Here is a 14,575-nt window from a genome sequence, read left to right on the forward strand (position 1 = left end):
GAAATCTTTAGTTTGACAGTGGTGTGGCTGGAGAGTCTCAGGGCTGATTTGCAAGAGAAGGTTAGCAGTAAGATTAAAAGGGAAGGTTTATATTATGGTGGTGAGACCTGCTACGATGTATTGTTCGCCCACAACTGGTGCAAAACACTGCAGCTAGATTTTAATCTGATGCAACCAACCAGAGCATGTCATCCCAATTTTAGCTTCCCTTAACTGTCTTCCAGTTCATTTACTAATCTATTTTAAAAAAAATAATAATAATATGTCTTTAAGTCTCTTAGTGGTTGTGCCCCCTTTTATCTGTCTTAGATGGTGCACCCATATGTCTTGCCTTTTTGTCTCAGGTCAGGCAGAGGTGCTGAATATGGAGCTGCCAGGCAGGAGGAAAAGAGGAAGACCATAGAGAAGTGGCGAGAAGGAGGAGGACACTAGCGATTGGGTGAGATGGTTGACCCCTAAAGAGAGCAGCCAGATGAAGAAGAAGAGTTTTGTTAACCTTTCTCTCACTGACATCAAAGTTCACCTGAACAACAAACATTAAGTTTAGTGTGCAGCAGTCTTGATGTGGTAATTTCTTTGTGTTAAGTTTTCTTTGGTAATACTGTGGATAATGTACCGCTAAGACACTGTTTACCTTTAGGACTACTCCTGCATTCTTAATCTGTAAACCTGAAATCGAATCTGCCTGAAATTCTTTCCACAAGCCCGAAACCTGCAGTTCTCTGTAGCATTTAACATTTTGTGATGGCTGAAATGAATGTTAGTTCATGTACCACGGAGAGAAATGTGCATCTAGAATTGTAATTTCCCTCAATCGCATTACTCTGGCGAACTAGCTACAGGTTTTATATCAGCTCTGTAGACATGCGTAGTCTTACTGTTTGCTTTGAAGTTGTGTGCATAGAGGCAACGTGTTGGGGATGGTCAACAGGGGCCATTAGCTGAGTTTAACACTGTTTAATCTGGTGCTGTCTGAGCTTATAGTTTAGCTGTTTTAGCCTAATGGAGGAGAGTCTGAAATTGCGATCTTAAACATAAACCACTTCTACGAACAGCATTGGCAGCAGTATTAGCTTGCCTATCAAGTATTAGCTTGATAGGCATTGGACCACCATATAGTAGAGCTGAATTTGATCTCTCTGTATCAAAAACACAGAGCCCAGCCATCACTGGATTGTTTTTAAAGCCTATGCAACTTTTAATACACAAAAATACTATATATGGAAGATGGAAGCCTTATTTGGTATGCATCCAAATGAAAAGATGGCTTAGCCAATGATATTACAAATATATACATGCTTTAGTGTATACTGACTGCTATGCTATGCCTTTCAACATAAATACACTGCTCAAAAAATTAAAGGAACATTTATTCAAAGTACAGCATCAAGTCAGTTAAACTTCTGGCATATTGATCTGGGCAGTTAGTAGCAGAGGGGATTGTTAGTTTCAGCTGCTTTAGTGTCAATGAAATTAACAACAGGTGCACTAAAGGGGCAACAAAGAGATAGCCACCAAAAACAGAAATGCTTTTAGACTTGGCGGCTGCTGACGTTTTTGTTGTGTTTTTTTCACTACTTTTGCATTTGACTAGGGTCAGTATCATTACTGGTAGTATGATGTGATCCTACAGAGATTGCACAGATAGTCCAGCTCCTCCAGGATGCCACGTCATTACGTGCCATTGCCAGAATGTTTGCTGTCTCCCAGCACAGTCTCAAGAGCATGGAGGAGATTCCAGGAGACAGGCAGTTACTCTATGAGAAGACCGTGGAAGGCATTCCTTAACCCATCAGCACGCCTGATATCTGCTCTTTTGTGCAAGGAGGAACAGGATGACCTCTGCCCTCTACAGACTGATAATTTTCATTTCTGTCCAATGATGTGGCATCCTTTCTTTCCCGACCCAGTTCATATCCAGCATGGTAATTTTTTCCCCATTGTTTTTTTTTGAAAATGTTGTTTTATTTTTTGAGCAGTCTATTTAGGAATGCACTTGTATTTAAAACAAATTCAAGAGTTTGATTTAGATGCATAAAGGTGCTCAAGAATGTATATACACACACATATTATTACCGTATCATGCACCATAGCAGGAAAACATAAAAAAACAACAACTTGACTTTCTATGCAACTTGCGCGGATCTGCTGCATGCGATAGCCTGAATGCAGGTATCAAAATGCCACACATTCAAATGAAATTTCCTGTTACATAATTTTTTTGCCAACCTCAGAAAAACAAATGAAACTCCATCGTTGGTATTGCAACACCGCAGGATGTTGCAATCCATACTAAGTATTGCTCAATAAAGCATTTTTATTTTTACAGCAGGTTGTTTACCTCAGTCGCCCTCAGAATCTGCAGAATACTTGATTAAAAGAATTCATGAAAGCTCACCTCTAGTTTTATCCGGTTATGATGAATCACACCTATGTGGGGCTTTTTACAGTAAAACAAGCACTTAATAAGAAACAAAAAATGTCTGAATAAATCAACACAAGGTTCTCAGAGTCTCTAGAAGTATAAAGATGTATGTTTTGTTTGTGTGACAGTAAGAAATCACACAGAAATGTGCTTCTTTTGTTTCCACCTTTGTCTTTAACCAGTAAAAACATGGGAGCATTCATCAATGTGTCACCACTGGCAGCAGAATTTGATTAATTGCACCCAAGATGCATTTCATACAGTCTCCCAACCATGGATGGATGATAAGACTATTATTTGGAGTGACTGTTTTCTGACCCTTTTGCTCCCATTTAGTCAGATCTGGGAGTGATGTCTCTGAACAGGAAGATTACCTTGTGTGGCCTTTAGAAAAGTGAAATTAAGATGCAGTGCAACAAAAACCACGACACCAAACACTGAAAACAGTAAAAGGTGTTTTTGTTGCTTGGTTCTTTAATCCAGCAGCCTGCTTTTGATATGAAACCCTGACAAGCAGTTTGAAGTAGTGCTTGCCCTCACATGAAGAAATAAAATACTTGCTATGTGCTTTAAGTTATTGTTTAAACGCACTTCAGCGTTTAACCAGCCACATGTCATTCTTTTTATTTGCTACTCTGTTGCTACGTTCAGCTGCCATAAAGGCAAACACCTGTGTTTAATGACAGGTTAAATTTAAAATCTGTTTTTTAGCCAATAACTAATGGTACTGTGAGAGGCTGTGCTGCAGTTATCTTTATTTAACACTTGTATCAGCAGCCTTTCTGCCTTCAGACTGATCTTCAAATGAAACTTTAATACATTTTTAACAGCTAACTGTTTAAATCATTTAGATACAACTACAATACAATTTGATGGAAAACACAAAATCCCCTATTTCACAAATTCTTTTATTTCAGCAGTTGAATAATGATACAATACCAACAACCAACAGCAACAGCTGGCATCAATCACCACCAATAACAACTGACGAACAGCAGAAACCAACAATAATAACAACTAACAATAAACAACCAGCAACCAACTACAACAACCAACCACTACAACTACCAATGACAACTACCAAAAATCACTACAAACACCAACCAACAGTCAATTACAGAGTCAGCCTTCCTGTTCTGTTTATTTAGTCTGTTGGTGTCTCCAGCTAGTTAAAGTAAAGTTTTAGTAAACTAAAACTAAACCCTAAAATCATGCTATTCTTATATACTTATATCTTTGTTGGTCTGCCAGTTTTCTCCTCCATCACATAAGCACACTCTCCCAAGATAGAGTCATAAAAGGAATATTTCAAACATGAGGTAAAATTACACTCACATCTAGAGAAAATCAAACAACACAACGGCTCTAGGAGAGAACACATTTGTGTCTCACAGTTTCCTGACTGCTTCTGTGCTTGTGGTTCCTGTCAGGAAAACCTCAGAAATGAAGCGTTAGACCTTCTCTGTCTATTTATACACCAGGCAAACCTTACCTTACACTAGTCAACAAACCACGGGCAGCAAGTGTTTGTATTCTCCTCTCAGTCGTCTCAAAGTTGACCAATGTGTCTGAACCAAGGTCAAGACAGGAATGTTGATAAGAAACAACAGTCACAGCAAGCAGCATATCTGCATGTTGACAGAGTGTAACTAGCAGAGTGAACACAGTATGTAGTGTATCAAGTCAGGTGTTTGTCTCATATATCTCTTGCTTGTCCTCATTCTCTGAATGTTTAAACTGAGACTAGTTTGAGTTTGTGCAAAGATCTAGAGGTTATGCACACATATATTCTGGGGATGCACATATCAGTACTTTTTTATATCTCCCTCATATGGTGTAATTCTCTTTATTTACCCAATTATCTTCACTTCCTAGAATCTGAAAGCTACCATTCTTTTTCAGTGCTTCTCTTGATTGGACACTTTGTGTTTTATCATAGTTTTGCATGTAAAACTGGTCAAGGCAGCAAAATAAACCTCTGCACTACGTAGAAAATGATATTTAAAATCAGTTTTTCTTTTTATCTCCTTTCTTGGACCTCCAGCATTGTTTCACATTAATTCATAGAGGACATAAGACTGGAGAAAGGTAAAAGAGCATGCATCAGCAAGAACAGATAGGACAGATTTAAGCATGGAGGAGGCTTGCAAAGAGGCTTGCAAATGCATACTAACTATAGGCTGGCTACAGCAGCGTAAATATCATAGGCTCTATATGAATCAGCTAAACTATCAGCTGATATGGGCTTGAACTCTTTTTTAACACTTGTTAAGTTACTAAAACATGATGCCTGACTGATTTTTTGCAAGGTTTGTTTCAAAAGGTTTGTTTCTTGTATTAGCCAAGTTAATATGTAAATTCAGGAATCGATGTCAAACTAATGAAGTTTAATTTCTTTTGTGCAAAATTCCTTTCCTTTACCCTTCATCGGTCACAGCTCAGCAAGCGAACAATGGAGCTTTAATCACTTCACATAACTTGTGACACTCACTTGATTTCACAGTTTCAGACTGCTTGAACTTTTGCACTTTATTACTTTTTTTTTTTAAAGACCTGTCTGGAAGGAGGTGTCTTTTTTTTTTTTTAACAGCCTGCATATAAAAGAGCCAATAATTTCTTTCGGGCATGTGAAAATCATTTCTAGATGGACTTTAAAAAATATCTGTGCTTATTTATTTTCCTGTTTCTTGCAACAGACTATAGATTCACTTCATAAATAAATAAATAAATAAATAAATAAATAAATAAAATAGATTAGATTTACCCAATAATCCCAAATTGTCAAGTGACAATTTTTTTCCCCTAGACCACATCAGTATTTACCTTAGGCTATCTGAGTAACCCAGTAAAATATTTTTTTTTGCCTTTAACACAGTTTTATTTAACGGAACGTATGTAATTATGCTGTGCTATAGTAAAATCACAAGGGAGTTAAGCCGGAGTGCTTGTACAAGAGTTGAAAACACTTACAGAGCCTCAGGGGTACGCTGGCTTCAGCTTCTTGGATCTTAAGTGGGAAGCAGAGGAGACTCTACATGTTTAGCTTGATGTTTCGGTGATGTTTGAGTGCTGTCTGCTCTGATCAGTTTAACAAGAATTTACAGTGCGTCTGCAGACCTCCTATGTCTCCTGTCTACCCTCGTAGGCGAAGAATGCTCCACACCACACCGTAAATCATTGTCAACGCCGAGCCATCTCTGTCCTGTCAGGAATGCTTTGTGCACTTGGCTGAGCACATTATATGCCTAAAGTCACATCTGATCTCTGACTTTGATCACTGCTGGGGCCAAACTGAGATGGCTGATCTTTTTGAGGCCCCTCTAGAGCAACGTCACCTCCACATTACAGCTCACATAGGCATGCCCAGATTTTTGGGAATTCCCTTTTTGGACATAATGTACAAAAAAAAGTCCCCATAGATGACAGCTGTTATCAGACAGCGGCTGATAATGAGAAAATAATTGATCACTGATTATCAGATCTCATCCTGCAGTAGTTTCATACCATGAGTTTTAAGTATATAACCAGACTGTTGTTACTAAGGCCAATATTTTGTTCCAAAGTAAAATCTCTTAAAAACTGATGAATGCACGACCCAGACAGAGCCTCCAGAGGCTGAATTATACTGACCTTGGTGGTACTCTGATTTTTTTTTGCCTTTAAGTGAAGACATAAATGTCCTCTTGAGAATGAATTGCAAAACATTTTATAATCCCTTAACATTTAAAGTTCAGTACCTACAAATCTAATTACCTTCACACTGGCCTCAACTGTTCTTTGGGATTAGTGATAAGCAGCGAACGTTAGCTTTCTAGCATGGTTCACAGTACCCCCTTCTAGTGCTGTCATCCTGGGCTTGTTGGTTTGCTGACATTATGTCTTCAACGTCATGTTTTATTTTATTCATTGCACTCATAAATGTTGAAGGGATAGGATTTTTCATGCTTTATTGATCCCACAAGGAAAACTATTGTGTTACAGCAGCAGGATAAAAAATAAAAACAGTGTATTCTAAAATAAGTAAAGTGCCACAGATGCATAGTAAGGGCCTTGTACTATGAGATAGTGGAAAAATAGTCCTTTATATATACCACAGTGATAAAGAGTGAAGAAAATAAAACATAAATGTGAGGTAAAGTAAAAAAAGAGAGGAAAAAGTAATACTGAGATTGTGGAAGATAGGAATGGAAATCATATTAATAAAAACAAATTGTTTTTATCCACCTAGTGACCGAGGTGATCATTTGGTCCATATGAAGTCCATCTCAATGCCAAGAACTCAAGGTGTTATTGGTAGGACAGCAAGGTTAAAGCATATAAAATTTACAGAGACATAAAGGTGATAAAAGTATAAAATCTTCACATTTGAGAGGCTTAAACAAGAAAATATTTGATTTGTTTGTTATAATGTCGTCCACTTTTTTCCACCTGGGGCTGGGTATACCAGGGTGAGAGGCAGGGTATACTCTGGACAGGTCCCCAGTCTATTACAGGCCTCAGTCAGCTTTTTAACTAGCTTTTTAACCAACGTTAGTCTCATGTTTAATGGTTTGCTCATAAATGGACCCGGTTAATCCTTTGATGACATATTTTATGACTTATTATGAATATTGATGTCATATAAGTCCATAATCTCAACATCATTATATGTTCATTTCACTTTAATTGAAGTTATATGACATAACAAAAACAAGAGGCGTTAGTTAAATAAGCTCTTCAAGAGGAAAAATGTGCATTAATGATGTTTAAACGCTAACATCTGACATTTTGCTCTGCTGCAGAATGTATTCAAAGTCTGACTGTACTATTAATCTATAGAACACTTCCCATAGTGCACATGCGTACAGTAAAGCAGTTCAAGCCGAATATTTAATGCTTCCAGTAAAATAGACCAGACTGTGTATTCTGCACTTATTCATCGACTTTTCATAGTGCAGATACGAGAAGGGTAAATGGAAGCTGGCCATCGAAATGCTGCTGGAATCACTAAAGGCAAATAGGCTTACTTCCTGCCAGCTGACATAAAATTAACTTGAGCCATCAAACATCGCTGCATTTTCCCTCCACCACTGGGGGGAGACAGAGGCCAGCTCATAGGTGTTCCAAGCAGTCTCACCATTCAGCTGATTTTCATTAACCTCAGTCATGTTTTCTTTCATTTTCTTCATCATCTCTGTGATACGAAGATCAAATGCCGAACTGAACACCCATTCCATGAACCTTTTTTAATAAAAGTACATTCCTTTCTTTGTTCCTCCTCCGGAGCACCTTACTGTCATTGGCTCTCTGATGTACGGTTTCACCCCAGCTTTAATGCATAACTTCAAGAGGGCAATACTTCATATAGTTAGAGAAGCGTTAGAGAAGAAAGGGTTGAAGACAGCCTGACCATCATCTCCATCTGAATAATAAAAAACCCCACTGTGTTACTTTCTCCCCTGCCTTTACGCCTTTATTAAAGGTTGTACGCTGAAGATGGAAAACATCGAGGTAATAACATTGAGGCCAGCTCAATCAATTTCATGGGCTGTTTAATGGAGAGGTGGCAGGTTGTCCCATTACTTTGTACAGTCAGTGTGTCTGATGAGACATAATGGACGGAAATAAAACAGTGGAAGGTTACATCACCTGTCCGTGTCTTCTTAAATCCAAAGACGGCAAATAGAATCTCTTTTCTTTGAGTGACGATCGTTAATTTTGTTGCTCAAAAAGGAAAAAAAAAAAGCAGGAGGTAATCACTAGAGACTGAGTCACCGTCTTTTCTATTATTGCTACATAAATATATGCAGGAACTCAGCATATGCAAATGAGTCAAGCATCTTGACTGATAAATAAATTGTGCAGAGCTGTTTCCGTGCACTCCCACTGCAGTATAACCAGAGTGCAGTTTTATGCAGAATACTTTTGCAGAGTGCATACAAGTTTTCTGTTTGAACTTGCATATTATCTAGTCTTTACTATTATGTCCTCCGGTGGGCTCTCACTTTGTCCTTTTACAGAGGTAAGCGTGAGTCACATTTCCTTTTGTGGAAGTAAAACACTGGAGAGGAGAAAGTTGCTTCACAGAAAGCAGTTTTGTTATTCATCACAGAGCACCAAGTGTTGATGCCGGGGCTGGTTTTGATCAATAGGGGGCAGTGTGGGTTCACAGAGGCTGCGCTGCTTTAAGTGAAAAGGGATAGTGAACAAAAGCTCTCTTGAGTACAAAGAGAGGAAAATATTATATAATAAAATCATCTTGGAAGCAGAGCAGCGGTCGCCTAGGAATTTCTGGAAACTCAATAGCTTTCATTGTTGAAGTATGAGTTTTCTATCCCCGATTCTTCTGGTGCCTTTCACCTTTTAGGCTTATGTTAAAACAACCTTGATCCAGCTCAAACCTTTTCATTTTAGCATGTGTGCTCAGTTTAGTTTGTGTTTGCTCTGTGTCTCTCTCTCGGCATTCTGTGACTGGAGTGCCAGCCGTGGATTTTATTTTACCTTTTATATTTTGATTGTCGCGTCCTTAACTCTCAAGTGCATCTCGCTGGTAAATCTGAAAGCAAAGAGTCAATGATTTACTCAGTGAGAGCAGTTTATTTAGGTTTACCTAATCAGACAAATCAAGCATCACGCTCACTCATTTGAATAATTTCAGTGTGAGTGACTTGGTTCCAGTCTCTTTCTGACTGGCTGAGGCGCTTGTGGAACCCTTTGTTGAATGCCAGTTAACTTTAAAATTAAATTCTAATCACTAGTCTCATGCAAGTTAAAATGGAATAAGCAAATTTCCATTTAAATCGTTTTTTTTTCTGTTGCATAGCACCTCGGGTGAAGAATTAAATGTTGGTGTGATCTGTATTGAGTGCGGGTTTACTTCAGGCATTAAACAAATTAAAATTTATGGCTCAAGATTGCTTGGCTGAAACCACCCACTGTATAATAATCATTATTGCACAGCTAATTGTCCACCACTGTACATATCATTATGTAGTAGTACCTGCAAGGGCATTCTTTACAGTTATCTAGAATTCAGTGGAGATTAGGCAGAACAATTGTGTTCATTATGGGAATTATTAGCAATTTTATAAAGTACCCTAAACAATAAAACCGTGCGATCAGAATGATCCATTCATATATGATATCTGCATTGTTGCACCCCCACGCAACTTCTATGCATAATGTAGTTTGGGTTTATGAAAGCAGCTGTACATCCATTTCGAAATATCAAAATGCCTTCTGATCTAATTTCGCCGAAGTGAAGGAGGAATTGCAGCTGCTGAGTTTTCATGCTGCACCACAAACCCCTCCAACTGTTTCTCATCTGCTTGCTTCGCCTCATCATCTTATATAAGGAGTCGACTGCACTCATTCACAACCCCGAAAATGTGAGGCACAGCTCTTTCGAAGTAGAATCTCATGACTTTCTAGCCATGTAAGCAGCAAAGCTCCTGGGAAAGTAGCATTTGTATGTCAGTCAGTTCACCAATTTGGATTGTCATAAAATTTACAGGCCAGTGGCGATTCTAGAGTCGCCATTGCCCTGGGCAAGAAATTCACAGAGCTCATTGCCATTATTGTTATAAATAATGTGACACCAACTGGAAAAGCAGTCCAATAAAATGACTGTTAAATCATTACCCTGGATTGGTTAGGTTGGTTGGTAACTATGCTCTGCTAAACATGTCGACTCACCTGGACATGCTAGGCTGCTCTCCTAGCTAGGCTATGTTATTCAAGTGTCTCTCCTCTACAGTTGGGGTGGCGAAACCTTAGGAGCTGAAAGTAGTTTCTACTTTTATCTGCTCCACTTGTCTTGTGAATTTTTCTCCTCTTAGTTCCTCTTTCAGAAGCCTGACTTCACCGCATATTTGTTTAGTGGCTTTCCTTGTTGTCATTGAGTTTATTTAAACAGAAACCTGCATGACGTTTGCAACCATAGTGAGGGTCAGGCAGGCTGCGTACCCACAGGAAGTGATTCGCTCATCTCACATTGTTTTGCAGTCGACGGCCGGTCACTTAAGGACATTCTAGGCTACATAGCTGGCTAGATGTTTGTTGGTGATTACAATGGATGAAATGATAACTAGTATAGGGAACCAAAGTTTGCTAACTTGCACTACTATGGGAATAATTACCCAGTAATAATGGGCATTTAATGGGGTATATAAAACCTGGAAAAATTTGTACATCCACACCAAAAAAGAAACAAGCTGTGCGGTAAAAGAAAAAAAGAAAAAGACAGAAAAGAAAACAGAAGGGGCTCTGAATTTGATGATGTTGCTCCAGTTTAATATCAGAATGTGAACATGTCAGGAGGCTGATTTTTGAATTTATTCCAAAATTCGTTCCATATTAAATCAGTCAAATCAGTGACCAGTCCCCACCTGATCCCACAAAGTCAAGTGATTTTTCTTGTACATTCACTTTAGCGCATCCAGTGAAGCCATGCAAAGCTTTACCTTCGTACTAGGAAAATCGTCTATGCTGCAGGGCCAGACAGGATTGAAATTTGCTGCTTTTTAAATCGTAATTATTTTATATCTTATTTTTGAGTCTTCACAATTTCTGAAGTACATTTGATACCCACGTGAAATATTCAGGGCTGGGAAAAAAAACAAAACACTCACATTTGAGCTCAGTTAAGAACCAACCAAATCATTTTTATACAGGCTCGGGGGGCCACAATCTAAAGCTACATCTTTCTATTTGTGTAGCCAACTTTGAGTATCAGTTTCAATAGTAAAACTCTACCAACTCTGAGTATTTTATCAATTTTCTGATAGTTTGGTGAAGAAAACTTACAAAATAAAGTTTTTACTGAACTTTGTGCAAAACCTACGATACTCACTGCTGGACTAGGAATAAAAAAAAATCAAGTAGCAGCCAGGTGCTGCTAACCATATGGTCTTAATCATCTGCAAGTGTGAGCATCCCTATAAACAGGGGTTCGGGCCTGCATGGGCATGTTTGCTGGGTCAGAGACTTAAGTATCAAGGCATTTTAGTTTCAGTCACACTGAGTTGTCAGCACAGAAGGACTAAACTGTATTCTAATTATTTTTGTTCTTTCCTATGATTAAACTATGTTTAGAAAGTCTTTTTGACCCCTGGGGAACTACAATGTTTTACTCTTGATGAATGTCTGAAGGCATTCTCACTACTCAGAATACACAATGCACAAACATCCTCCCACGTGTATTTTAAAGAATAGATTAAACAGCATTTCACCAAGTCTTGTTGGTGGAGTTGAAAACCATAACAACTGTTTATTGATGCTATTTCTTCTCGGGGAGTGACTGAGGGAGCTGCAGCGGCTACTGTGTAGGTGGAGGAGGGAGGCACGCGGCATTCCGACATTTCTGAGGAAGCAAAACGCAGAGAAGACAAAGAATGAAAATTACAGGAAAAATCTGTCTTGCCTCCTCTGAGGTATTAAGCTGTGAGAGACATATGAACGGCTGGTTTGTTAGACCCACTTTATAATTAGACTTTGGGCTGCCACCATCATTTCTCATCTCTGTGGAAAGGAGAGCACCTCCTCATCACAGCAACCTGCCTGGAAGGTGCTCATTAATGTAGTGATGGACACACACACTTAGAAAATACTGAAATCTACAGTAAGCAGACCTTTCTTCTTTATTTACTTCAACATATCAAATAATTGTTATTCAACCGATTTTTAAATGAAGACAAGTTGTTTTGTTAACAGCTGTGCAATAATGCCTGCCCCAACAATCAGGATCCTAATTATCACACTAAAGTCAGTTTATGCTAACATCTGTTTCGCCTGCATCTTTTTATCATCTTGGAGTCTCTCAAAGATAAAGTCAGTATTAAGAAAACAAACAGCAGTCATGTTTTATTACTGTAATATTTTACTGTCAGTCATAGAAACACAGCAAAGCAAATTCATTAAACAGAGGACTGTTCCAGACCAGAAGCTTCCTTCAGCAGCTGTTGAGTTAGTGTCTGGTCCTCCACCCCTTTGTAAAATAAACTTACTTATAACATCAGCATAACTTTGCTTCAGAAATCCTCTGTTCTCCACCCTGAGCTTAAACTGATTAGATAACGGTGTCGTCCTTTTTGTTTGAATGACTCATGTTAGGTTGATTCGATTTTAAGGTTGTTTTGTTGAAGTGCACGGCAAAGGCAAAGCTTCAGAGTACTAAATACTTTTTGAGCTTAATTCACTTGTTGCTGCTGGTGCAAGAAGTAAAAAATGAAAAATATACTAAATATAAAGCATTTTATAAAACTTATTGCAGTACTGTAAAGGGCTTTGCATTGCATGTGCGAATGGCAATATTGGGTGTAACATGTTAAAAAGTTCAACCCCAATTGGTCGCAGTAGATGGGTGCCCCTCCCTGAGCCTGGTTAAAAGGGAGTTTTTCCTCCCCACTGTCACCAACCGATTTATGGGGTTTTCTCTCTGTTATTGTAGGATCTTCACCTTACAATATAAAGCGTCTTGAGTTAACTGTTGTTTTGATTTGCCACTATGTAAATAAAATTGAATTGAATTGAAAACGTATCTCTCAACAATGGTCTACAATTTGAGTGCAAACAGCATTCAGGACAGAAACAACTCCATTATAAAACTATTGATGACCCAAATTATTGCAAATGTCTGCAATCTTGTTGCCCTTGAAATGGCCTAAAACATGGGGAACAGATTTGTGACGTTCAAAACCACTCTGGTGTGTCCAGATGGTGATAAAATGGAAATGTGGTTGACTCGGTCTGCAAACAGTCTTCAACTGAATGAGTTCTGACTGCGACGATGCTGGTGAGGAATGATACTAAAGCAGAGTTTATGTTGACCCCAGCCCAACAGCCAGATTTTCTACAGGTGATGAGCTCTCAGGCTTGTAGCATTGTAGCCTCCATTTCTACCTATACATGCTTCTATAGTAGAAACACAATAGTCATTGGACTGAAGTCTGCTTAGGCCAGTCTTCAAAGTTAAAGGCTAAAAGAAAACCCATATGTCTATCATCATTATTACAGATATTTATGTCAACGTACGCGAGTGTAGCCTCGGGTTTTATGTTGTAACGACTTACTTTCTCCAGAGAGTGATTAAATTACATTTTAAAATGACTGAGCATTATATAATTCATAACTTTTGATGAGTTTTGTTGAGTAACACCGGCCAATGGGTGAATGAAAAACTGCAATTCAGAGTTTGGAATTCAAGGACGACTAGGGTAACACACTCGGAGAAGCCGGTCACCCTGAAACTCCACCACCACAGCCACCACCAGGTGTTTGATCTAGCTGCAGCCAACTACGCAATGAACCACAACAAAGGCACCAAAGTGTATAAACTACAACTGAAGGCACCCACCACCTTGACTACACACCTCATCATTATACAGAGACTGTTTCAAGTTTGACTTTCATCCCGTGTCAATAGAAAGCTTTTTGAAGAAGAAACAGAAACAGTACTGTAGGAGCTTCAATCATCACAATGCATTTTCAACTATTTATATATGCTGGCTAAATAGATGGGAAGTATGAAATTATGCTTGAGGTCATGCTAAGACCTGTATAGTAAAATGCATCTTATTATGCTGCCTGTACAAACAGCTGTACTGATACGTAGAAAAGCATATCTGTGGCTCGCATGAGGGAAATTACTGAAATATGTGTCTAAACCTCCCCCTGGTATTTAAGTCAAACACTATCTGTACCGCAACAGCTTTGAATATGAAAATGTTCCATCAGACAGATACACAACTGTATCGTCTGCACGCACACCTGAATACCTGCTCTGTGACAAAATCACGCTGAATGACCATGAACTGAAAAGACACGAAGCAACGAGCCACAGCTGTGAGATAACCATATTTTTCACCTGCCAAAAAACCAACAAAATAAACATCTTCCACTCAAAATAACACAGCTACTGTTTTCTGCTTGCATATATTATATAAAACTTTAGTTAGAATATTTAAAAAACTGTCGAATCTGGCAGTGAAAATATAATTTGAGCTGCTAGACTGTGTGGGGTTAGTTGTAATATCAGGATTATGTTGTTTTCTGCGAGAAAATTCATCGACAGATGTAACAAAATGCATGTTGTCTGTTCCAGCTGCGTAGCTTACTCCAGTAATTACACCGTAGTGCACTTTATCTGTGATACATTGTGTCTACATGAATGAG

This window comes from Astatotilapia calliptera, chromosome 10, assembly GCF_900246225.1.
Source record: "Astatotilapia calliptera chromosome 10, fAstCal1.2, whole genome shotgun sequence".
In the NCBI taxonomy this organism is placed as follows: Eukaryota; Metazoa; Chordata; class Actinopteri; order Cichliformes; family Cichlidae; genus Astatotilapia; species Astatotilapia calliptera.